The 24288-nt window shown below is 44.1% G+C and overlaps 1 long non-coding RNA gene across 1 annotated transcript in view; it reads right to left on the bottom strand.

The window, feature by feature from the left end:
- Positions 1 to 3390: 3390 nt before the first annotated feature.
- LOC137358231 (uncharacterized) overlaps positions 3391 to 24288 on the bottom strand; it is a 148010-nt gene continuing 127112 nt past the window's right edge. The window contains exon 3 of the long non-coding RNA XR_010971204.1: positions 3391 to 4595. This is a non-coding gene — a long non-coding RNA (uncharacterized lncRNA). The remainder of the gene's footprint in view (positions 4596 to 24288) is intronic.

Below are 24288 nucleotides of genomic sequence, written 5' to 3' on the forward strand. Positions count from 1 at the left end.
TTCATGAAGGCCTTGGTCTCTATTCATTCTCTCTCCCCTGTGTGATAAGGGAGACAGAGAGCTCAGCATATGGAGGGTCAAGACACAAACCAATTTTCTCCCACTCTGAGGACTGAATCTTGTTGTCCTGCCACTGGGAGTAGTGGAAGAAATGTCAGCCGGCATGCATGGGCCATGCACTGCCATGCCGCTGCGATCTTGCGTCCGGCGGCTCATTAACATATGCACGGCGTCCGCCCCCTCAATCATGTGGCCATTTTTAAAAGGCTGCCAGCCCTGCAGACAGTTCCAAAGATGCAGAGTTTCCCCTACCCCCCTCCACTATGCAAAACATGCAGAGGTCACTCCTTCCACCCGCCCTTGCCGATACATGATTAATGGATGCAGCATTCCAAACCCTCCCCTCATTTCTGGCTACTTAAATTTAATGCAAATGTCCACGTTTGCTGCAAAAACGGATAAGAGCAGGGTATTACCTACCATCCTTTGCAGGCACCGAGGACTCTCGCCTTGGTGGCCCAGCTTTTCAAGGATGGGAACGTGAGTGCTGCATGTTAAGCTGAAGATTGGAAGCAGCTGGTACGATCATGGTGAATTCCATTAAAACGTATGCAAACAGGTAATTTCAATATTAAAGTATGGTCTTGCCACAGTGCAGCGGAGGTGCCACCACAGAGCTTTCCCGCCGCCGGCAAGATTGGGCCTGGCAATCCTGGCGTTGGGCTCCGTGGCGGACTGTTGCTGCTCCAATCTCCCAGCTCCCCTCACCACAGAACCTGATGTCAGGCTGGGAACAAAATCCAGCCCAGAGTGAGATGCTGACCTTAAACCATATGTTTTGGAGATGGTTACTGGATACTAGGTGCATTCCTGCAGAGGTGGAGGAAAAACAGATGTAAACTGATTCTGTGACACAGTCATGCACAGAAACAGTATTGTCAGAGACCTGTGACTAGATGGCACATTGTTACCAGGGCAGTGGTGTGCAGTCTTGAGGGAATCTAAACAAAACTTTGGAAATAGCATAAAATACTTCTAAGAAAAAAACAGAGCAATCACAAATCAAATTTGTAAATTCAGTATGTGCTCATTCTTTCTGTAGCCTTGCAACTTGCTTTCCTAAAACACACAAATCTTCCTCTTCTGTTCTGGCCCCAGGGCACTTTCCCGTCCTGGTCTTTCATCACACTGCTACAGCCATTTATTCTGTGTATGTATTTTTAATAAAAAGCTACTTTGATTGTAATCTTGACTACAATTGCTGCAGAACATCTACAAAAAGTTAAAAGTGGCAGGTAGTTATTATGAGATTGAAATGTTGTCATGTAGACTATTAATACTGATTATGTTATAGAACCTTGGACATGCAGTAACATGTGGAAGGATCGATAAAATTTCAATACTTGTTTTAGCAGTGCTTTAATCATTTATAATATAGCCAATGTGTTTTGGTCAGTGACATCGTCTATTCGTGTCAGCTGACTTATTTATAAGTCTAGTCTACTATGCTCTTGTTGCAACAGCTTGGCATATCTGAGCTCTTCAGAGCCAACTCTGCTGAACTAGTGCCAGATTTGAAGGAAGCTTTGCATTCTGGACTGAAGTCCAATGGAAAATGCCTTGATACTGTCAGCAACTCATTTAATTCAGTTCTTTATTTAAATATTTATACAGAGCTCTCTATTTAGCCACGAGGCTCTTCTAACATAGTACCCTGCTGGCAAGATAAATGCAAAGTAAATACAAAGCTAAAAAGACTTTCTGAACTACATATGATTAGATAATGTATTAGATTACATTTCAATATAACTATGATTACACTTGCATTAGTTGCTGTGGAGAGAATTATGACACTTGCAAATATTAAGTTTAGTTTAGGTCTCACAGCTGAAAACGGAAAGGAAGACTTGTTCAACTCTCTTTCAGTTAACTGAAGGAAGTTTGCAATTTGCATCAACAAATGACCTTGTGATATAATGTGAGGTTGATAACATCTGTGGTAATAACCTGATAATTAAATAAGAAAGAGCTGGATTATTAAAACTTGGGAAATTGTCTGAAATGGTGCTGTCCCAGTTAATAGAACTAATCTGAGTTTTTCGAAGAAAGCATAATAAAGTTCCAAAGAAGAGCCCTGAAAAGCTGCACTAGTTTTACTGCAATTCATGTGCTTTAAAGTAGTACATATTGTGCTGTTGTGCTTTATAGCATAATCAAGAAAAGGGAGCTTCATATACAGTGCTATTGAATAATTGGGCTTTGAACTCCTGCCTTTTGGGTAAGTGTTGGGACTTTTAGGACTATTTGAGTAGCAATCATCCCATAATTAACTAAATATTCTGTTGATGTAGTGAAGTGTAATTTCATCTACTTTCTCATAAAATTACCCTGGAGATAAATTAAGCCATCCAATGGAATATTCACTTGAATCATTTAAATTATTCACTTTAACAATAAATGAACTATTTCACCTCTGTTAATTGCTCTGACTTGTTTTGACTGGTGTCAACTCAAGGCAAATGGCTAGCCAAACACCATTGAGGTATAAGCCGTAAAAATAGGGAGCATGAACTTCCTCCCGTATATGCGCTCAATATTATTTTATGCAGTACTAAAATATTTGAAGCAAAATTACACATAATAGTTTCTATGTTGCAAAAACAGAGAAATGAATTGGATTCCAGAAAGTAGCTTACTGACAGCACTAAGCTGGCAAGGGTTAAGATCACCTTTAATAAAGATCTGCAGAACAAGGAGCAAGGTGATGAGAATGTTCTTTTTACATTTAATATTATATCACATATTATCAGTTACACATAGTGTTGGTTAATATGATACAGATGCCAGTTACATGTGAGTATATACAAGCATATATATAATGCTCATTGTCTGGTTATATCTTCATACAATTTTGCAAGCAAAAAGTTATTTCAACAAATAATGCAGCAATTCTTCAAGAGACGTTCTCAGATTGTATGAAGTTTAAAGTCACGTTCGTTAATCATGCTTTCAGATCTACACAGATGACTCATCCAATTCCCATAGCATGGGTAATTCATTCAAAATACAATCAGAAAACATTGTGGAATGGCATTGTGAAGTGGCCCTGGGTCCTGCAGTTTCACTTTCCGTATACGTTTGGCAAATGTATCATGCCTATTTTCTGCATCCTCACTTTCTTAATGTATGCACATACAAGCTAACTTTCTTCAGCCAGGTAATAAAAATAGTTGATAAAGTAAGTTTCTGTACAGGCCCTATTTATGGTACCTCTTCAAGTAAATAATATGACATAATAATGTTATAATTGCAACTGCTTTTAATTATATTTCTTTCAAATTCTTTACCATTGCAATCTAGCAAGGAATTCCAATGGCAATATAACTGACAGTACATGCTTACGTAAGAAACATTCTCTCAAATTCATCCTCAGGATATGGACATCACTAGCAAGACCAGCATTTATTGACCATTGCTAGTTGCCCATAAGAAGACAGTGGTGAGTCTTCTTGATTCGCTGTAAGCCATGTGGTGAAGGTACTCTCACAGTGCTTTTAGGTAGGGAGTTCCCAGATTTTTCTTCAGTGATAATGAAGTAGTGGTGCTCACATTGGGATGGTGTGTAACTTGGAGGGGAACGTGGAGGTGATGATGTTCCCATGCACCTGCTGTCCTTCTATGTGGTGGAGGTCTCAGTTTTGGGAGGTTCTGTCGAAGAAGCCTTGGCAAGTTGCTGCAGTGCATTCTTTGGATAGGACACAGTGCAGCCTCGGTGTGCCATTACTGGAGGGAGTGGATGTTTAAGTTTTTGCATGGGCTGTTGAGCAAGTGGACTGCTTTGTCCTGCATGGTATTGAGCTTCTTGAGTGTTGTTGCATATTCACCCATCCAAGCAAATGGAGAGTATTCCATCACATGCCTGACTTGTGCTTTATAGGTAGTGGAGAGGTTTTGTAGAGTCAGGAAATGAGACCCTCTTGCAGAATACCCATCCTTGATGTGTTCTAGTAGCCACATTTATATGACTGGTGCAATTGAGTTCTGGTCAATGGTGAACCCAGGATGTTGATGGTGAGGGATGCAGCGATGGCAATGTCAGGTGTTGTGGTTAGACTATATTGTTGAATTGCCTGGCACTTGTGTGGCACAATTGTTATTTGCTACTTATCAGTCCTGGGGCTAGATGATTGGCCTTCAACAATTACAACCATTTTCCTTTGTTCGAGGTATGACTCCAGCCACTAGAGCATTTTTCCTTTGATACCCATTGATATCAGTTTTCCTAGGGCTTCTTGGGGCCACACTTGGTCTAATATTGCCTTGATGTCAAGGACAGTCACTCTCACCTCACCTCTGGAATTCAGCTCTTTTGTCCATGTTTGGACCAAGGTGGTAATGAGATTTTGGGCTGGCTGGTTCTAGCAGAACCCAAGCTGAACATTAGTGAGCAGATTATTGGCAAAGTGTTGCTTTTGCACTGTTGATAATTCCTTACATCACTTTGCTGATGATTGAGAGTAGGCTGATTGTACAGTTGTTATGACCTCCGCAGAGACTACTAACTTTAAAACAAGAGATATGAACTTCCCAGTGACCTAGGAAAGAATCAGACAAGATTTCACGTTTTAAGACTTTTACTATAACAAATAAACTAAAAATCAACATTACCTACACAGTGCTTTATAGGTAGTTAATACACTAAATTACAGAGAAAGGTATTTCTCATTGACTTTTAACACACTCGAAAATCCCACACCACATTTATACTTTACACAGCGGTTAAAAGTCCTAAACACCTTCCAGCTGCAATGGGTTGGATCTCCCAATGTCTTTCTCAAAGCCAACGTCTTCACCATTTACTTCTTCTAAGCACATTTGATAGACTTCTGTTAATAAGGCAGTCTCTGGTGGCCCCGTTGGTCTTTGCTCCCTGCAGAACCTCAAGCCTTCAAACTGCATTCAAATCTTAGCAGCCTTTTGTGGTATCGGTGATCTGAGAGCAGCTGTTTCCCCAGAAACTGCTCACTAGTCTCTTTCTCTCTCACTCTCTTTAGGCTGCACAGCTAACTGCTGGTCCTCATTTCTTCCTTTCAGCCCCCAGACATAGGAAAACTTGAAAACTTTTGATCCAGATCAAAAGTCAATAGTCCTTTGCCTTTGGCAATTCTCAGAGACAAGAAATCTGACCATAGCAAAACCACCTGGGCCTTCCTTTGTTGCCAGGTGTTAAAAAATTACAACTCAATTTTGCATTTTAGAGCTCCTGGCTCCCTGCTAACAATCTGAGTCTGGGAGAAGGAAACCCATTGTCCTTTAGATGCTACAACCTTGCACCCTGCTTTCAAAAGAGTCTTTGATCTGGGTTCTTTGTTCTCATGGTCACCAAGACCTGGCATGTCTTTGGGCAGATTTTGTATGAGGTCACATGTTTCCTCCGAATGCCCATTTTACACTGCATTCAAGATCACAGTTTTTAAAACATAAGTATACTTCAAAGTCCAGCATTCATAACAGTATTTAGGCCGATTATGTTTGTTCTGTTGTTTTGTGGAGAACGCATACCTGGCCAATTTTCCACATTGTTGAGTAGATTCCAGTGTCTTAACAGAGCCAGAACAACTTGATTAGAGATATGGCTAGTTCTGGAGCACAGGTCTTCAGCACTACAGCCAGGATGTTGTTGGAACCCATTGCTTTTCCTGTGTCCAATGCTCTCAACTATTTCTTGATATCATGTGGAGTGAATTGAATTGGCTGTGTAAAGCGAATTTTATAACTAACCATTTCTCTTGCAGAGATGGAATAATAATTCCTCTTTCAAATGTGCCTTGTGGCTTGTTGTTAGTTTTGTAATTTCTTTTTGCCAATTTTCTGCTCTCCTGCCTAGAATGAAAGCTGGTGTACCATTGGGTGATCCACCAGCAATGGTGCAATTGAATGAGCAAGGATTGTATAATTGAAGGGGCAAGTCTTAAGCCTCTCACTCACCTGATTCACAGAGTAGGCAATGCAGCGGCAAGATGGCCTTTTCATTGCAAAGAGCTATGACACTTTCCATGTGGTACTGTCAACAAAACTGCATAAAATATGCAAATGGCCTGGTGGCACCACTACTTTTGTCAGAAATGTCTGAAATTGTTCAGCTTCTGTTTAACACCTGTGTCCATTTCAGATATTGCAGTCTTAAAGATGAGTTTAATTATTAACTTATCACTTTCTTTTATAATATTTGTTGGTTGTGCTTCTTAGCATTTTTCATAGCATTTTCGTCAGACTTCTGAAGGTCCCAGAAATATTTCCCTGCAAAAGTAATCAATTTCTGTGGCTAATCTTAGAGTGAAGACTCCAGTTTCCCATTGGAGAAAAATTAATTTGTTTTACTTACCTCTTTGGTCTGCTAATGGCCTTTGGCTCTCTTCAATTGAATGGCAAAGTGCCACTCTGATTTTTTGTCACACACTCAGGGAATCTGTCTCGGCTGCATCTGTATGGACATAGATGGTACTTTCACGTTAGTGTGGAGGGGGCTCTTTGCATTACCTTGCACCCACCTCATGTAGCAGCATGCCCATTTTATCACCTTTCAAATAGGGATGATCTTCCACTTGTCCATAGACTCTGTTGCATGCACATATGAAAATGGAGGTCAGGTAAAGACCAGCTGGTCTGTATAGCTGCTCCTATATTGTCATGGTGCAATTAAACATCATGACCTACATCATGCCTCCCCCCTCTGCCTGTAGCTGCACAATCCAATGGTAGAGACAAAAAAAAAGAGAAAAACCGAAGCCAATTCATGGGGAAAATAATCTGGGAAATTCCTCTCCAATACACTTAAGGCAATCAAAACAAGTTCCAGAAAACTAGTGACCATAAGGTTCATTGCTCAATGTCCATTGACTTTTTGTCAACTGCGATATTGCCCATAGCTGGGAACCTGTCCAGATCCCCTTTGAACACTTGCCGCGAATCCATATTCATTGCACAAGCTGGCAACTTGTTCTAGCAGTTGAAAAGAAATAGCTCATGACATCTAACCTAGTCTATGCTTATGTAACTAGTCCTCCCTGTATATTTAGAAGTTATTAAAACAACCACAAAGGCACAAACAAATCATCTGCCTCTACATCATTAAAACTGCTAAAAAAAACATATTTATCATTGACCAGTTAAGCAGTGTTTGCAGATATTAACATAGTTAACCAGTAATTCTGGATTGTATTATTTGAAAGAATGCTTGTAGATATGAAACAGTTTTGTCTTTTCTATTTCTATTCAATTAGCTGCAAACTATCGCTCTATCAACTATGTGCTTAAATGGATTATTTCTGGCAATGGCACATGTCTGGTTTCCACGCTGCCCATCTGACTGTAATTTTAACAGAAGGAAACACTGATTGATTATTGCTTTCAGGTTTAATTACCCCAAGACAGATTGACTGTGTAGGCACACAGTTTAATCAGGGTGCAATTTATGTTACCGGTATTTTAGAAATGTCAGGTACTTCAAAGCACATTTGTTGTGCCACTTCCTGTAGTGGTTACTAGATGGAGACTATTGGAATTTCTAAGACTTCAGAAAAAAATTGCACTCCAAACATTTCAACTACTGAATGACTGGAACAGATACCAAGCGGGATTTTTTTTTTCTTTTTGAAGGTTTTGTCTCAATGTTAACTTACTTAAACTCCTTCCCATTAAGGGCATACATGTACATACATTTCTAAATGGGTTATTGATTTACCTTTTCTCCTGTCTACACTTCTGCAGGGATTCTGCCTTCTGCATTACAATTTTCCAGGAGAAGGTTGCAAGAAAGTTGCATTTGAAGAACAATTGCAGTCTCATTATTCATTATGTAGATTTACAGTTTACACCATAATGGGGATGAAAGTTTACTAGGGAAAGGAGAAAGCAAAATACTGCAGCAGCTGCAAATCTGAAATAAAAACAGAGACTGCTAGAAACATACAGCAGGTCAGACAGCATCTGTGGAGAGAGGAAGATACGGCTAACTTTTCAGATCATCAACTTTTCATCGGAACCCCACGATGGGCTGAATTTTACTGACCACCCAATTTGTGATGGGGGGGGGGGGCCTGAAAATGCCTCCGAGAGAGGGCCGCCATGCACCCCGACGGCGAGAAAGCCCGTCCTGATATTGCCAGCGGCTGCAAGGCCTCATGACAACCACCCCTCTGCCCCTGCCGCTCAGCAATGGGAGCCCCATTTAAAGATTTAAACTAATTAAAATTAATGCTTTGATTACTGTTACACTCCTGCCATCGGTTCCCCGTCCGGGGAACTGAGGTAGAACACTGCTTGGGAGGGGGCAGGAGGTAGGTTTCTCAGTGTGGGGGTGGGAGGGTGGGGGAGTGGGGTCCAAGTAATATCATTGGTGTAGTCTTTTGTGGGAAGGGTTATTGTGTAAAGTTTATGTACTTTGGGCGGGGGGGGGGGGTGGGGGTGAAGGTCAGGTGGACCAGATAAGTGATTTGGGGGGGGGGGGAAGAGGGCAAGTAATTAATTTAATTATTATTGGGGTGGTGGGAGAGGGGCATAATAAATGTATTTAATTTTTTGTATTACATGTTTCTTTAAATATTTAAATTTAAAAATGGTGTCAGCGCCTGCGTACAGGCAACTGACACTATTGCCGGGAATGGACAGCCCGCCCCAGCTATTCAAATTAACATCGTGGCGGCTCTGCAGTGTGCGACCCGTATGGGCGGGCCGCCATTGTTATCGTTCGCAGCTGAGTTCGGCAGTGGGAGCATAAATTTCAGCCTGATATGTCATTGATCTGAATTGTTAACCTTTCTTATTCCACAGATGCTGCCTGACAGTTTACTAGAGAAAAGTCGATCACCAGTTTCTTTGATTATCTGGTGACCGACTTTCTAAACATGCAATATTCCATAAGCTTTTCCATATTTTAGATGAGACATTTAACTGAGGCCCTCTCTGGATATTAAGATGACTGTGATAGATTCCTTGGCACTATTCTACTTAACATAACATAATCATTTCCTACATTCCCCTGTGTTTCTGAGCTAACCTACAGTTTTCACAGCTCTCTGGCACAACTTTGGGCTCAGTTGCACTTGCTGTTTGGGCTGTACTGCTGCCGTTTGGCAACCAAAATGGTGTCCAATGTACACGTGCACACTTCTTCTGCAAATCACGTCAGACGCCATCCTGGTGAGGGCGTTAGTGCACACCAAGAACAGGCTGATCATGATGTCAATCAGGGTGCCCAGTGCTTCAGCCAACAGCCCCTTTTAACCTTGCACAGTTAAGCATTAAGCAGCAGGAAGAACCACCCACCAGCACTATTTAAGGGGATCATCAACTATTTGCAGTTTAGTTGCTTTCTTCTGGCTGTTGCTATGACTGTAGAGGTTTAGTTTAGTTTAGAGATACAGCACTGAAACAGGCCCTTCGGCCCACCGAGTCTGTGCCGACCATCAACCACCCATTTATACTAATCCTACACTAATCCCATATTCCTACCACATCCCCACCTGTCCCTATATTTCCCTACCACCTACCTATACTAGGGGCAATTTATAATGGCCAATTTACCTACCAACCTGCAAGTCCTTTGGCTTGTGGGAGGAAACCGGAGCACCCGGAGGAAACCCACGCAGACACAGGGAGAACTTGCAAACTCCACACAGGCAGTACCCAGAATTGAACCCGGGTCGCTGGAGCTGTGAGGCTGCAGTGCTAACCACTGCGCCACTGTGCTGCCCTTTCTGTTTGGTCCTTTCTGTAATTCTTTTAATTTGCAAAGCTCTACAGGGAGTGGTGTGGCAGAACAGCACTGTGGGTGCACCTACCCAACATGGACTGCAGTGGTTCAAGAAGGCAGCTCACCACCACCTTCTCAAGGGCAATTAAGGATGGGTAATAAATGCTGGCCTGGCCAGTGACGCCCACATCCCATAAATGAATAAAAAAAAGATGCTGAAGGATATTTTTTCCTGAATTCAGGATTCTGCACAAACCAGTTACTCTCAGGCATGGGCGCTGTAATAGGCATTCCCCTTGGAACACACCATAACTGAGCAAAGGCCATGCACAGCACGTCAGGCTGCTGGAAGAGGGAGGAGAAGGACAGGGAGAAGAGCTCTCAGCAGGAGGTCATATCTACCCAAGGTGCTCAGGGAGCCATTGTCCTCCCCGAACCTCCTGGAAGAACAATGTACGAGACATGTAGGCTTCAGTAAGAATGGCCTCACTGAAATCTGTCACCTGCTGCAGGCACAGGTGCAACCTCAGCGGCTGTGAAGGCAATCATGATGATGAACATTTATGTGTCTGAATTCTTCCAGGCGAGAGGCATAGATATTTGCAACATCTCACAGTTTGCCATCCACTGTTGTTTAAGGGAGGTCACTGAAGCTCTGTATTCAAAGTGAGCTTACTACATTTCATTCCCTCTTGTCAGAGACCAGCAAGCAGAGTGAGCATATGACTTTGGTAGTATTACCGACTTCCCCGTGGTACAGGGTGCCATTGACTTCATGCACATCACTTCGTGGACACTGTGTATCAACCCTTCCTATATTGGAACTGAAAGGGATTTCACTCCTTTAACATCCAACTCATGTGCGATCATAGGCAGCAAACTATGCAGGTCAGTGTCTGGTATCCTGGCAACAGTCATGATGCCTTCATTCTGTGGCAGTCTGCTGTGCCAGCTACATTTGAGCCACCATGGCAAACCAAAGGGTGGCTACTGGACAACAAGATCTATTTGCTGACAACATGGCTGATGACTCCGGTATGCAACACAGACACATGTGCGCAATCTCCAGCGCTGCCTCCTCTATCGGGATCAGAGTGTAGAGCTGCAGCACACCACCATCAGTCATTTCCCTTGAATTATTCTCTGTCTTCTCCTACAGAATGAAGAGCGACAGATTTATGAGAAGGCGGCCCTCCCTCACTTATTCCAGCATGCCATTTGCATGAGATGTTGCACTCCTCAGTGATGCCCCCTGTTCAATTGCCCCCCTATGTTAGGGCTGACTGACGCCTCAGTGATGTAACTGGTACTTGATCTGTCAAAGTTAAGGAGAAGTATGGGCACTCAGTCTGCTTAGCTCATGTTCATGCTGGTGTATACAGAGTTAGAGACCTGCCATCCGGATGTTGCTTGCCTCTCATCTTTCCAGACCAGTTCATTGAATTGCTTTCTACACTGGATCACATCCTTCCATTGACTTGTGGGCTTCTGAGCTCCATCATCCCCTCCATCCATGCCCTCTTTGTTTCTCTAATTGGATTTCTTCTTCCGACACCAGGAACAAAGCATCTCTCCTGCCGAACACTGCATCCATTAAGGTATCAAGGGAGACATCTGAAAATTGTGGTGTTGCCCGGGGACCCCTGCCCATGCCAACGCTTGCCCTCTGAGGTCTCTGCTGCTCCATTGCTTCAGTGAACGTCAAGCCGAGTCATGACTGCTGTTTGCCTTTTCAAAGGGCCCTCTATTACTGGGACACACCCCCAGGCTGCTCCTGGCGTCACTCATTGGGTACCAAACTCACCCTCGGAACAATTAGGCCATTTGCATTTCAAAATCACGTTGCATCACTGATACTGATGTGGTGTTGTGTCTGAACCCAGAAATGACCTGGGCATTGGGTTCCTGATCCCCGATTGAAAATCCAGCCCCAGGGATCATAACTATATGATAGTCATTAATAGATCCAAGAAGGAATTCGGGAGAAACTGAGTAGCTTGTGTTATATCACATAGAGTAGTTGAGGCAAGTAGCAAAGAAGCATTTAAGGGGCAAGTTAGCTAAGTACGTGAGGGAGAAATGAATAAAAGGATATGCAGGTAGGGTTAGATGAAGAGAGCTGAGAGGAGGCTCCTATGTAGTATAAATACCGACACAGACCAGTTGGGCCGAAGGCCTTTTTCTGTGTTTGTAATTCTATGTTATGGACTGGGTGAAATGCACCAAGGATACTTAGGGAAGTAAGAGTGGCAATTGCAGAGGCACTGGCCATAATCATCAAATCCTCCTTAGCTGCATATGTGGTGCCAGAGGATTGGAGAATTGCAAATATTACACCCTTGTTCAAAAAAGGGTGTAAGGACAAGCCCAGCAACTGCATGCCAGTCTGTTTAACCTCGGTGGTGGGAAAGCTATTAGAAATGATAATTCGGGACAAAATTAATAGTCACTTGGACAAATATGGATTAATTAAGGATTTATTAAGGGCAAATTGTGTTTTAATAACTTACTTGAGTTTTTTGATGAGGTAACAGAGAGCGTTGATAAGAGTAATGCGGTTGATGTGGTGTACATGGATTCCAAAGGCATTTGATAAAGTGCCACATAACAGGCTTGTCAGCAAAGTTAGACCCCAAGGAATAAATGGTACAGTAACAGCATGGATACAAAATTAGCTGAGTAACAGGAGACAGAAAGTAGTTGTAAATGGTAGTTTTTCGGACTGGAGGAAGGTATATAGTGGGGTTCCCTAGGGGTTGGTAGTAGGACCACTGCTTTTCTTGGTATATGTTAATGACCTAGACTTGGATGTACAGATACAATTTAAAAATGATGACACAAAACTTGGAAGTATTGTGAACTGTGAAGAGGAAAATGATAAACTTCAAGAGGACATAGGCTGGTGGAATGGGCGGAAAAGTGGCAGATGAAATTTCAAGCAGAAAAGTGTGAAGTGATTCATTTTGGTAGGAAGAACAAGGAGGGCCAAAATAAATTAAAGGGTACAATTCTAAGGGGCTGCAGGAACAAAGGCACCTTGGGGTTTATGTGCACAAATTATTGAAGGTTGCAGGGCAAGTTGATAAAACAGTTAATAAAGAATACAGGATCCTGGCCTCTATAAATAGGGGCATACAGTACAAAAATAAGGAAGTTATGATATAACATTGGTTCGGCCTCAACTGGAGTACTGTGTCCAGTTCTGGGCACCATACTTTAGGAAGGATGTGAAGGCTTTCGGGAAGGTGCAGAAAAGATTCATGACAATGGTTCCAAGGATGAGAAACTTCAGTTCCGTGGATAGATTGGAGAAACTGGGTCTGTTCTCTTTGGAGAAGAGAAGAGTAAGAGGAGATTTAATAGAGGTGTTCAGAATCATGACAGGTCTGGACAGAGTAGATTGGGAGAAACTGTTCCTATTGGTCGAAGGATCCGGAACCAGAGGACAGTGATTTAAGGTGGTTGGCAAAAGAAGCAACAGAGACATGAGGAAAACATTTTTACGCAGTGAGTCGTTAGGATCTGGAATGCTCTGCCTGAGAGTGTGGTGGAGGCAGATTCAATCGAGACCTTCAAAAGAGAACTGGGTAATTATCTGAAGGGAAATAATTTGAAGGGCTATGGGGAAAAGGTAGGGGTGTGGGTCTAGGTGAGTTGCTCTTGCAGAGAGCCGGCACGGACATGACAGGCCAAATGGACTCCTTCAGTGCTGTATCCATTTCTATGATTCTATGTGACGTTGGTGCTGGACTCCTCCATGCTCCTTGCCATTGTTTTCTGGCAAGTTTTCTGGCAGGCTTCCCAATGTTGTGCATACCCATCAGTGTCCTTCGGTAGGTTGCCCCATTGAAGTCCTCAACTGAATCCTCTGCAGAGTAACCTGTGTGCATCCTCGTCCTCTGGCAAGCTGGCACCTGTGCCACCCTTGCTCCCTTCCCTGGCAGCAGCCCATCCATGCCCAGTGTCTCTTCACATGAAGATTCCACCTCTAATTTATCCTCTAAGACACACTCAGAATCTGAGCTCGTGAGTGTGAGTGCGAAATCGATTGATGGTGCTGTGTGTTCCTCATCACTTTCTTCTTGGTGTTCCTCCACTGCCTGGGCAGGTTGAATCTCTTGGGTAATCAAAAGAAAAAAGGCACATGGGTAAGTTTGTGTTGCATGGATGGCAGAAAGTAAGAAGTGGTAAATGGGTGGTTGATGGTCGGCACAGACTCGGTGGGCCGAAGGCCTGTTTCAGTGCTGTATCTCTCTATGACTGTGAGTCTAAGTGCATACTTACACCAGCTGTAGCTTTTAAATCAGAAGAGAATGTGGGATGAGGGGGAAGTGGGATGTGAGAAGGAGGTATGAGGATACTGTCATCTTCGATGATTTCAGCCCCGCCGCTGGCCATAACTAAAGCAATGGGCGTCCCAATAATATCTATCACTGCCTCCTCCAAGGGGTTAGGAAATGCAAGTGCTCTTGTCCTCTCCCATTAGCTCCTGCTGCCTACAGCTGCATGCCACCTTGTCCTGCAAGAGAGAGGGAAGTGTGCAGGTGAGTGATGTGCAATCTGTTTGACTGATGTGGCTGTCATGGTTGAATAGCTGGCATTGCGTGCAGCTGTCAGATGTGGATTTGAGGTTGTAAGAGTGCTAGGTATGTGAGGATGAGGTGAAGTATATGAATGTTAGTTGTAAGGCCTGATTGATAGAGATTGTAGGTAGATGAGTGATGGGGGTATGGTGCATTGAGCAGTGGCTGAGGCTAGTGTTGGAGTTGGTAGGAGATACCATTTGAAGATGCATTCACTAACCTTGACCACTCATGTGAGGTCATTAAATCTCTTGCCGCACTGCATTTGGATCCTTGGGGCTTAACTCCTGGCTTGACTCCTGGCATTGACCTCCATGGATATCTGCTCCCACTGTCATTTGACCGTGTGTCTGGAGGGCCTGCTGCCCCCCTGCAGATACAGGACACCTCTACTTCTTCCCAGCTATTCCAACAAGATCTTCAGTTCAGCGTCTGATAACCTTGGAGCCCATTGTCTCCCCTGCTGTGTCACTCCTCAATCTTACCCAGATCATCTTCCCTTCAATCATGACTCCCAGCACCTGCTCCAGCCACAAAGTGCCTCCCCTTAAAGAGGCACAGGCTAGCTTTAAGCAGTGCAGGCTAGCTTTAAGTGGTGCTAGTCCCTGCTGATGCACCCAGCCAATAAGCAACACAGCAGGTGCTGCCTAAATGCAGAGATCATGGAAATAGGAACATAGGACTAAGGAGCAGGAGTTGGCCATTTGGCCCTTCGAACCTTCTGCACCATTCAATAGGATCATGGCTGATCTGTTTGTGGTCTCAACTCCAATTTCCTGTCTGCCCCATAACCTTTGACTCCCTTGTCTATCAAAATCTATTTAACTCAGCCTTGAATAAATTCAATAACCCAGCCTCCACTGCTTTCTGGGGAAGAGAATCCCACAGACTAATGACTCGTTGAGAAAAAAAATTCTTCTCATCTCCATCTTAAAAGGGAGACCTCTTATTCTTAAACTGTGTCCCCTAGTTCTGGTCTCACCCACAAGAGGAATCATCCTCCCTATCAAGTCCCCTCAGGATCTTATATGTCTCAATATGATTACCTCTCATTCTTCTAAACTCCAATGGGTGTAGGGCCAACCTGTTCAACCTTTCTTCATAAGGTAAGCCCTTCATCTCCAGAATTAGTCAAGTGAACCTTCTCCGAACTGTTTCTAACGCAATTATATCCTTTTTCAAATAAGGAGACCAAAACTGTACACAGCACTCCAGATGTGATGTCACCAAGGTCCTGTACAGTTGCAGTAAACGATTGGGCAGCACAAAATTGGCATACTGCCAGCATCGCATTCAATGGGTGTGGTTTAATCATGTATCGTGATCCCTGTGTCCTAGTGCCTGTTTTCGGGGGCTATCCAATTTAATCCCAAGTATTGCAGAAGTCAGGGAGCAAATTATTCTGTTGACCAAGATAGAATGCTGTCTTCCTGAGCCAGTTCAGCAGGACCATTCTTCATGGTACCATTGCCACTCCCCCGGTGTGGCCCCTCAGCAATCCTAATAATTTGTTTGATTTCTGGACTGCTGTGGCACCCTGTAAGCCCCTTTGAACACATAATCCTCAGCCATGACAACAGCAGTCTGAGCTTCCACTGCAACACCTAGATGTTGCATGGCTGCTGCTGCTTGGGCTGCAATGGAAGCTGCAACAGCAGTCATTAGATGCTGCATCATGGTCAGGTTCACAAGTTTGTGAACAAAGTTGGCCACCATTTCCATGGTGGCAAGTATGGGCTCCAAGTTCTATATAAATCCCTGTGCCAAGTTGAGGTTGAACTCCTCCATGTTCCTTGTCATTGACTGCAGGCTTTCTGGAAGGCTTCCCAATGTGCCAAGCATTTTGCTGTGTATACCCATCAGCCTCCTTCTATGGGCTTCCCCATCAAATTCCTCATCTGACTCCTCTGCAGCCCAACGCATGCCCTCTGATGAGCTGGCACTTGAATTATCATTGCCACCTGCCCTGCTGCAGCGCACTTGTGCTGGGTGTCTCACCATGTGCAGGCCCCGCCTCTAATCTATCTTCTAAAATAAGTGCAGTATTGGAGCTGGTGATTGTAAGTGTGAATTTAAGGGAGGTGCTGTGTCTTCATCATCAGTCTCTTGGTGTTTCTCCACTTCCTGGCCAGGTTGCATTGCTTGGGTACATAATGGAAAAAAGGCACATGATTAAGATTGTGGTGAGGGGAGGGGTGGGGAAGTAAGAAGTGCATGTTTAAAATATCTGCAGCTTGTAAATCCAAAGAGATTGTGGAATGAGGGTAAAGTGGGATGTGAGAAGGCGGGTTAGGCATGAGGATACCATAATCTTCAATGGTTTCAGATCTGCCACTGACCACCAGCTCAACGGTTGTGATTCCAATAATGGTTACGGTGATTAGGACATGCAGGTGCGCCTGTCACCTTCCAGTTATCTCCTGCTGTCTCAAGTGTGTGCTATCTTGTCCTGCAAAAGAGATGGAAGTTTGTCAGTGAGTGTTGTGCAATCTGTTGGATGATGTGGCTGTCATGATTGAATAGCTGGCAGTGTGTGCAAGCTGTGAGATGTGGGTAAGTCTGAAGGGAGGTGAAGAAGAGGAAAGATGCATTGTATCCACAGAGGTGCAGGAGGCCTTCCACACACACGATCAAAAGGCAGTGGGAGCAGATAGCCATGGAAGTCAATGCTGGGAGTCAAGCCCCGAGAACCTGAATGCAGAGCCGCAAGAAGTGCTCAAGATCAATGAATGCGTCTTCAAATGCAATAACCAACCAACTGCACCAGTAGCCTGAGCCATTGCTCAATTCGCAACACGCCCATCTACCAACAATCTGTCAGTCATGACTCATACCTAACATTCATAGCTTCATCTCCCCTCATACACTTAGCAATGCTGCAAGCCTCATACCCAAGACTCCAATACAGTGTCCAAAAATTGTGAAGCCCGCTCTGTGCCATGTTGTGCCATTTCTCAATGTTTTCCAGGACAGATTCACTTCCTGCAAGACTCTCAGTACTTGCTGGAGCCACATTACACCTTCTCTAGTGCAGGCTAGCTTTAAGTGGTGCTTTGGAAGTTATGATTTTGGGCCCCCTGCTGAGGGCTGCACCCAATGAATGGCACAGTTCTGCATGCTAACTGTATGCAGAAATCATTACAATGAGCAGGCAGCATGAAGTTGGCATGCTGCCTGCATTCCGATCAACAGGCATGAGTGAATTGTGGATTGCGATCCCTATGTTCTTCAAGGGCTATCCAATTTAGCCTCCTCTCTGTTTAAAACACACCTGACTACTCTTGCCACCTTTCTGTTTCAAACAAAGCTGCTTTCCCTTCCTATCTTGTATCAAAGTGTTTTCCTATACAATGAGGATTATTGGATTACTTAGATAAACTAATAAATTGCTTATTGTTAGTTTTTGGGGAAATCAACATCCATTTATTGTATTAATCATCTTTTATCCGGATGCCTTTATTAAACTTGCGAGAATACACTTGGCTTTAAAAAAATTAGTAATAACTCTTTTTTCCAAATTCTTTTTGTGGAAGAATGGTCAAAGAATTTATTGATAATGATGTGCATTGGGACATCCTGAGGACATGAAAAATTCTGCATTAATGCAAATTCATTCCTTTATCTTTTCAGCATTGGAGCAGGGTAAAAAGTTGACTATTTGAGTAAAACAGTGATAAGTTGGCAGGTGTATTATAATAGCTCCAATTATTCTTGAGGTTAGAGGATGCATGTAGGGCAAAAATGAAATGTACTAATTTTCTTTCCAAACCAACATGGGGCTTTGTGCTTCCAATGTCATTGACATAGAGTTGCAGTTCGAATAAGTACATCACACTATTGGCTCACACCTTCACTAGCTTCTAATATATTCTGTAAGATATTGTTAATTGGCACTTGCCATCACACATCTTCTTCCTGTTAGGAACGGAGAACAGTCACTGTCAATGCTTCTTCGTATCCTTGACAGAAGATAGGATTTGCATGATGCAAGGCGTATTCTTCAGGTATTCTCCCATTTCCTATACAATATGGACTGATCACTCTCTCTGACCTTAGGCAAAATGTTGAAGCTCATTGAACAAAAGCCAGTGGGTTTGAATAATTGGTAAGCAAACTTAGGATATGAACTTGTGATTTACTGTTTATAAGTCAGGTGATTGACTCCTAGATTCCCCAGAGTACAGTGTAAACAATTCTTTATTTCACTTTGGTTCTGGGTCCCATTTTTTTTGCCCACAGGTGGTAATTAGTATATTTTGTTCACTAGCAAGTGTTTCCACTTGAATGATATCAGAAGGTTCAAAGTCATGATGTGCAATTTACAATTAATTTTCAACGGCCGGCTGCCATTTCTTCCCTGAACATTGGGTAGTCAGCAATTCAAAATCAACAGAAAGGCACCTCAGCCATCCCTGTGTTGCCTGAGGCATGCCTAATGCAATTTTTAGGTGGGCCTGTCAATGGGCAGGCAGCCTGCCCACCGGAAACAGACAGAAGATTACTTAGATATGCAAATCAGGATCCTATCTGGATTATGGGACCACCAATTGTAATTTTCAAGCATTTATTGTACATGCTCCACCTAATTATACCAGGCATTGAGTGACCTCACCAATAGTGCTTAAATGGACTGCTGGAGGCAGTTCAAAAAATAGCACAGGAACCTTGTTGGGCCCCCAAAAAACCACCTGCCTGCGGGCCCATACAAGCCCTTCGCCCCAGTTATGGATCCCTCTCCTCCCAGGCTCTACCTGCTGGTTGTCTCAATATAGGAACCAAGTGATTTCCCTCCCAGCCAGAACCAGCAAGCTGCAGTGTGGTGCCCGCAGCTTCCTGGTGGCATTTCAAAGCAAATGCCATTAGGGTTTCCACTTACTCAGATCCGCCTGAAGTAGTTGGGATGAGCAGAATCAGTTGTTGGGCATGCTGCTAAGTAGAGCACCTTATGATCATGGAAGATTCCATCTTGGAAGGAGAAGGAGTGAGTAGAAATGATCACTAACTAGAACTGGACCAGAAAACTAAACTTGAAATTCCAGTTGTTAAGGGCTGAGATTTCAGGCCCCTCAAGGTCAGGAACAGAGGCAGGGGGGCTCAATAATACCAGAGCCGGCTGGCATATCAGTTTCACGACACTGCTCCTGGTGCTGGCAATGTTGACCAGGGTGGAACAGCAATCCCATCAGCCTCTTGATTGAGGTCAATTAAAGCACTTAAAAAGTTTATTCAGAGCTTATTAGAGGTAGAGGTTCAAGTTTTGAAGGGGGCACACAGGTTTCACACACTGTCCATTGCTGATCATTTGAAGGGAGTGGGGAGCCAGTCATGGCTGCCTCAGGGAATTACCCCGGCCCCATAAGAGGGTCAGCAGGGCAAAAGGGGTCTTGGCATTTGGAAAGGTGTTGCCCTTGGCACTGCGCAGGTGGCGGGGAGAATGGGCACTTAGACATTGAATGGAGTCATCATTTCCCCGGCATCGCAGAGGCAGTAAAGCAGAGGGAAAGGCTGCCAATCATAATAAGACAGCCACCTGTCCACAAGGAAGGATGCAGCTGGCAATGGGGGCATGACTTTCAGATTTTGGATCCAGTGGTGATGAGGAGCAACACTCTATGCAGGAAGGGCAGAACCCTGGGCATCAGGAGGGCATGGGAGAGGAAAGAGGGGCAGGAGGGCAACGGAGGCCATACCATCAACACAGGATCTACCGCTGAAGACAGAGCTACTGTAAAATGATCGAGACCCAGTGCCGTAGAAGATTGTCACTCTCCAGGGAGATGATCACAGATGTTCAGAGTGGGGAGCCATTCATGGCTACCCCAGGGGATTAGCCCAGTCCCTTAAGAGGGTCAGCAGGGCAAAAGGTGTCTTGGCATTTGGAAAGGAGTTGCCCTCAGCGCTGCGCAGGTTCGCTGAAGACCTCACACCTCGCAGCACTGGTCACCATGCCCTGCCAGTAACAGTCAAAGCCAATGTGGCCTTGAACCTCTTTGCTTCTGGCTGATTCCAAGGATCAGCTGTGGACCTTGGTGGCATCTTGCAAACACTCGCACACCACTGCATCTTGCAAATCACTGACACCCTCTTTGCTGGAGCTGGACAATATATTAATTTCACGACAGGCATGGCCTCACAGAAACAGAGGGCATTGATTTCGCTGCCACCACTGGATTTCCCCAGGTGCAGGGCATCATCGACTGAACTCATGTGGCCATCAAGACACCCAGTGACTGCCCATTCAATTTCATTAACAGGAAGGGCTTCCACTCCCTCAGTGTCCAACTGGACTGGGGCCACAACAAGACCTTCCTCCATTTGTGTTCACTTTCCTTGCCATGACTCCTTCATCCTCCGCCAGTCCACACTGCCTCAGATCTTCACTCCAATCTCCAAAGTGCGTGGATGTATCCCAGAGGATAAGGGATTTCTCTTGGAGACATGGCTACTCAGCCCTCTACAGGAGCCCCAGACAGAGGCACAGATGCGATACAACCAATAGCACTTGCTCACTAGAACAATCATTGAGCAAGCCATTGGGCTTCTAAAGATGCGCTTCCGGTGTCTGGACTGGTCAGCTGGTGCCCTCCCATACCCTCCTGCAAGGGTCTCTGTCATTGTGGTGGTCTGCTGTGTGCACCATAACTTGCCCCTCCAGAGAGATGTAGATCTTGAGGACAGTGAAGCCCTGGCAGGAGACAGCTCATTGAGCAGGAGCAGGAGCAAGCGGTGAGAGAGGAGAAAGACAGGAGGCAGAGGGAGATAAAGCTGAACAGAGAGGTGCCCCTACTGCACAATGAAGTGGCTGGGCATGGCTCAGGGTGCGAAGGGCTCGTGAGGATGCCATGAATGTCAGGGATCTCCTGGTTCAGGAATGTTTCAGCTGAGTCCCTCTCACCCATGTGGTGGAGGAGTATGACATGGAAGTGAGTCTGAGATGCTGTGCGCTAACACATGCATAGAAGATGCAGCCTGGAACATCTAATCACTCACCACCAACGAAGGATGCATATCTGCCCAGAGGCGTTACCTTCACCTTGGAAGATCCCGTTACCTCTTTCACTACCTCATACCACTTTTGCTGTCATGGCAGCAATAAAAGAAGCCCCAGATGTCTGCCTTAGGAACATAGGAGTAGGTGTAGGCCATTCATCCCATTGAGCCTACTCCGCCATTCAATATGATCATGGCTGATCATCCACTTCAATGCCTTTTTACCACACTATCCCCATATCCCTTTATGTCATTGGTATTAAGAAATCTGTAAATTTTTGTTTGAAACATACTCAATGACTGAGCTTCCACAGCCCTCTGGGGTAGAAAATTCCAAAGATTCAAAACCCCCTGAGCAAAGAAGTTTCTCGTCATCTCTGTCCTAAGTGACCTCCCCCTTATGTTGAAATTGTGTCCCCTGGTTCTAGACTCCCCAACCAGGGGAAACATCTTACCTGCATCTACCCTGTCTATCCCTTTAAGTGATTTGTAGGTTTCAATGAGATCACCTCTCATTCTTCGAAACTCTAGAGAATACAGGCCCAGTTCCCCCAATCTCTCTTCATAGGACAGTTCCGCCATCCCGGGAACAAGTCTGGTGAACCTTCGTTCCACTCCCTCTATGGCAATAATATCCTTCCTAAGGTCAGGGGACCAAAACTGCAAACAGTACTTCAGGTGCGGTCTAACCAAGGTTCTATACAATTGAAGCAAGACTTCACTACTCCTGTATTCAAATCCTCTTGCGATAAAGGCTAACATACCATTAGCTTTCCTAATGCTTGCTGCACCTGCATGTTAGCTTTCAGTGGCTTTGTGACGAGGACACCCAGATCCCCTCTGTACATCTACACTTTCTAATTTCTTACCATTTAAGAAATACTCTGCACATCTATTCCTCCTACTAAAGTGGATAACCTCACATTTTTTCACATTATATGCCATGTTCTTGCCCACTCACTCAGCTGAATTCTATAGTCGACAGGCGAAAAAAATGGCGTATGCCCATGCGGGTCACACACCAAAGAACCACTGCGATTCCAAGCGTGTGGTGGCTCATTTAAATAGCCAGGGGGGGCTGCCCCGCCCCACCACACCCTGCCCCACCTCCCCGATCATGTGGAGGGGCGGGCTATCTGTCCCCAGCAATGGTCTCAGCTGCCCGGGCGCAAGCGCTGCCACTATTTTTAAAGGGCTGTTAGCCCTACCGGCATATTTAAATATTTAAATATTTAAAGAGATATTAAATGAAAATAAATAAATACATCTCTGCACATTCTTCCTTTCCAGGTAACAGTCTAATTCCTTTTTGAATGCTTCAGTTGAACTTGACACCACAACACTCTCAGGCGGCTCATTTCTGATCTTAACCACTTGCTGTCGCTTTTGCTTCTTTTACCCATTAATTTAAGTCTGTGCCTTTTCGTTCTCGATCCTTTCACGAGTAGGAACAGTTTTTCCCAATCTACTCTGTCCAGACCCCTCATGATTTTGAATACCTCTATCAAATCGCCTCTCAGCCTTCTCTTCTCCAAGGAAAACAGTCTTAACTTCTCCAATCAATCTTCAATACTGAAGTTCCTCATCCCTGGAACCATTCTCATGAATCTTTTCTGTACTCTCTCCAATGCCTTCACATTTTTCATTAAGTGCGGTGCCCAGAACTGGATGCAATACTCCAGTTGAGGCTGAACTAGTGTCTTATATTAGTTCAACATAACTTCCTTATTCTTGTACTCTATGCCCCTATTAATAAAGCCCAGGTTACTGTATGCTCTATTAACTGCTCTCTCAACCTGCTCTGCCACCTTCACTGTCTTATGCAGATATACACCCAGATCACTCTATTCCTGCAATTCCTTTAGAATTGTACCCTCTATTTTATATTGTCTATGTTCTTAATTAAAGAAAGCCAGCATGGATTTCTTACCAAAATGAATCACTTCACATCTCTCTGCATTGAACCTCATCTGCCACCTATCCGCCCATTCCACCAACTTGTCTACGTCCTTTTGAAGTTTTACACTATTCTCCTCACAGTTCACAATGCTTCCAAGTTTCATATCATCTGCAACTTTGAAATTGTGCCCTGTACATCAAGGTCTAGGTCATTGATATATATCACGAAGAACAAGGATCCCAACACTGGCCCCTGAGGAACTCCACTACAAAACTTCCTCCAGCCTGAAAAACATCCATTAACCACTACTCTTTGTTTCCTGTCACTCAGCCAATTCTGTATCCATGTTGCTACCGTCCCTTTTATTTCAAGAGCTATAACTTTGCTCACAAGTCTGTTGTGTGGCACTGTATCAAACACCTTTTGAAAGTCCATGTACACCATATCAACTGCATTGCCCTCATCAACCCTCTCTGTTACCTCCTCAAAATACTCCAGCAAGTTAGTTAAACATGATTTTCCCTTAAGAAATCCATGCTGGCTTTCTTTAATTAACCCACATTTGTCCATGTGACTATTAATTTTGTCTCGAATTACTCTCTCTAGAAATTTCCCCACCACCGAATTTAAACTCACTGGCCTGTAGTTGCTGGGCTTATCTTTACACCCCTTTTTGAACAAGGGTGTAACATTTGCAATTCTCCAGTCCTCTGGCACCACCTCCGAGTCTAGGGAAGACTGAAAAATTATGGCTAGTGCCTCTGCAATTTCCACCCTCACTTCCCTCAGTATCCTTGGATCCAGTCCTGATACTTTATCCACTTTTAAATACAGACAGCCTATCTAATGCAATTCATGCTTTCTCTTTGCTTTCTCTTATTTGCTTATTCACTTCCCCTCTGGACCTTCTATATTCAGCTTGGTTCTCAAAAGTATTTTCTACCTGGCATTTACTTCTTTATCTTAATCTCTACCTCTTTGTCATGCAGGGAGCTCTGGATTTGTTTATTCTACCTTTCCCCTTCGAGCGAACATATCTTGATTGTGCCCAAACCATCTCT

The sequence above is a fragment of the Heterodontus francisci genome, chromosome 1 (genome assembly GCF_036365525.1).
Source record: "Heterodontus francisci isolate sHetFra1 chromosome 1, sHetFra1.hap1, whole genome shotgun sequence".
Lineage (NCBI taxonomy): Eukaryota > Metazoa > Chordata > Chondrichthyes > Heterodontiformes > Heterodontidae > Heterodontus > Heterodontus francisci.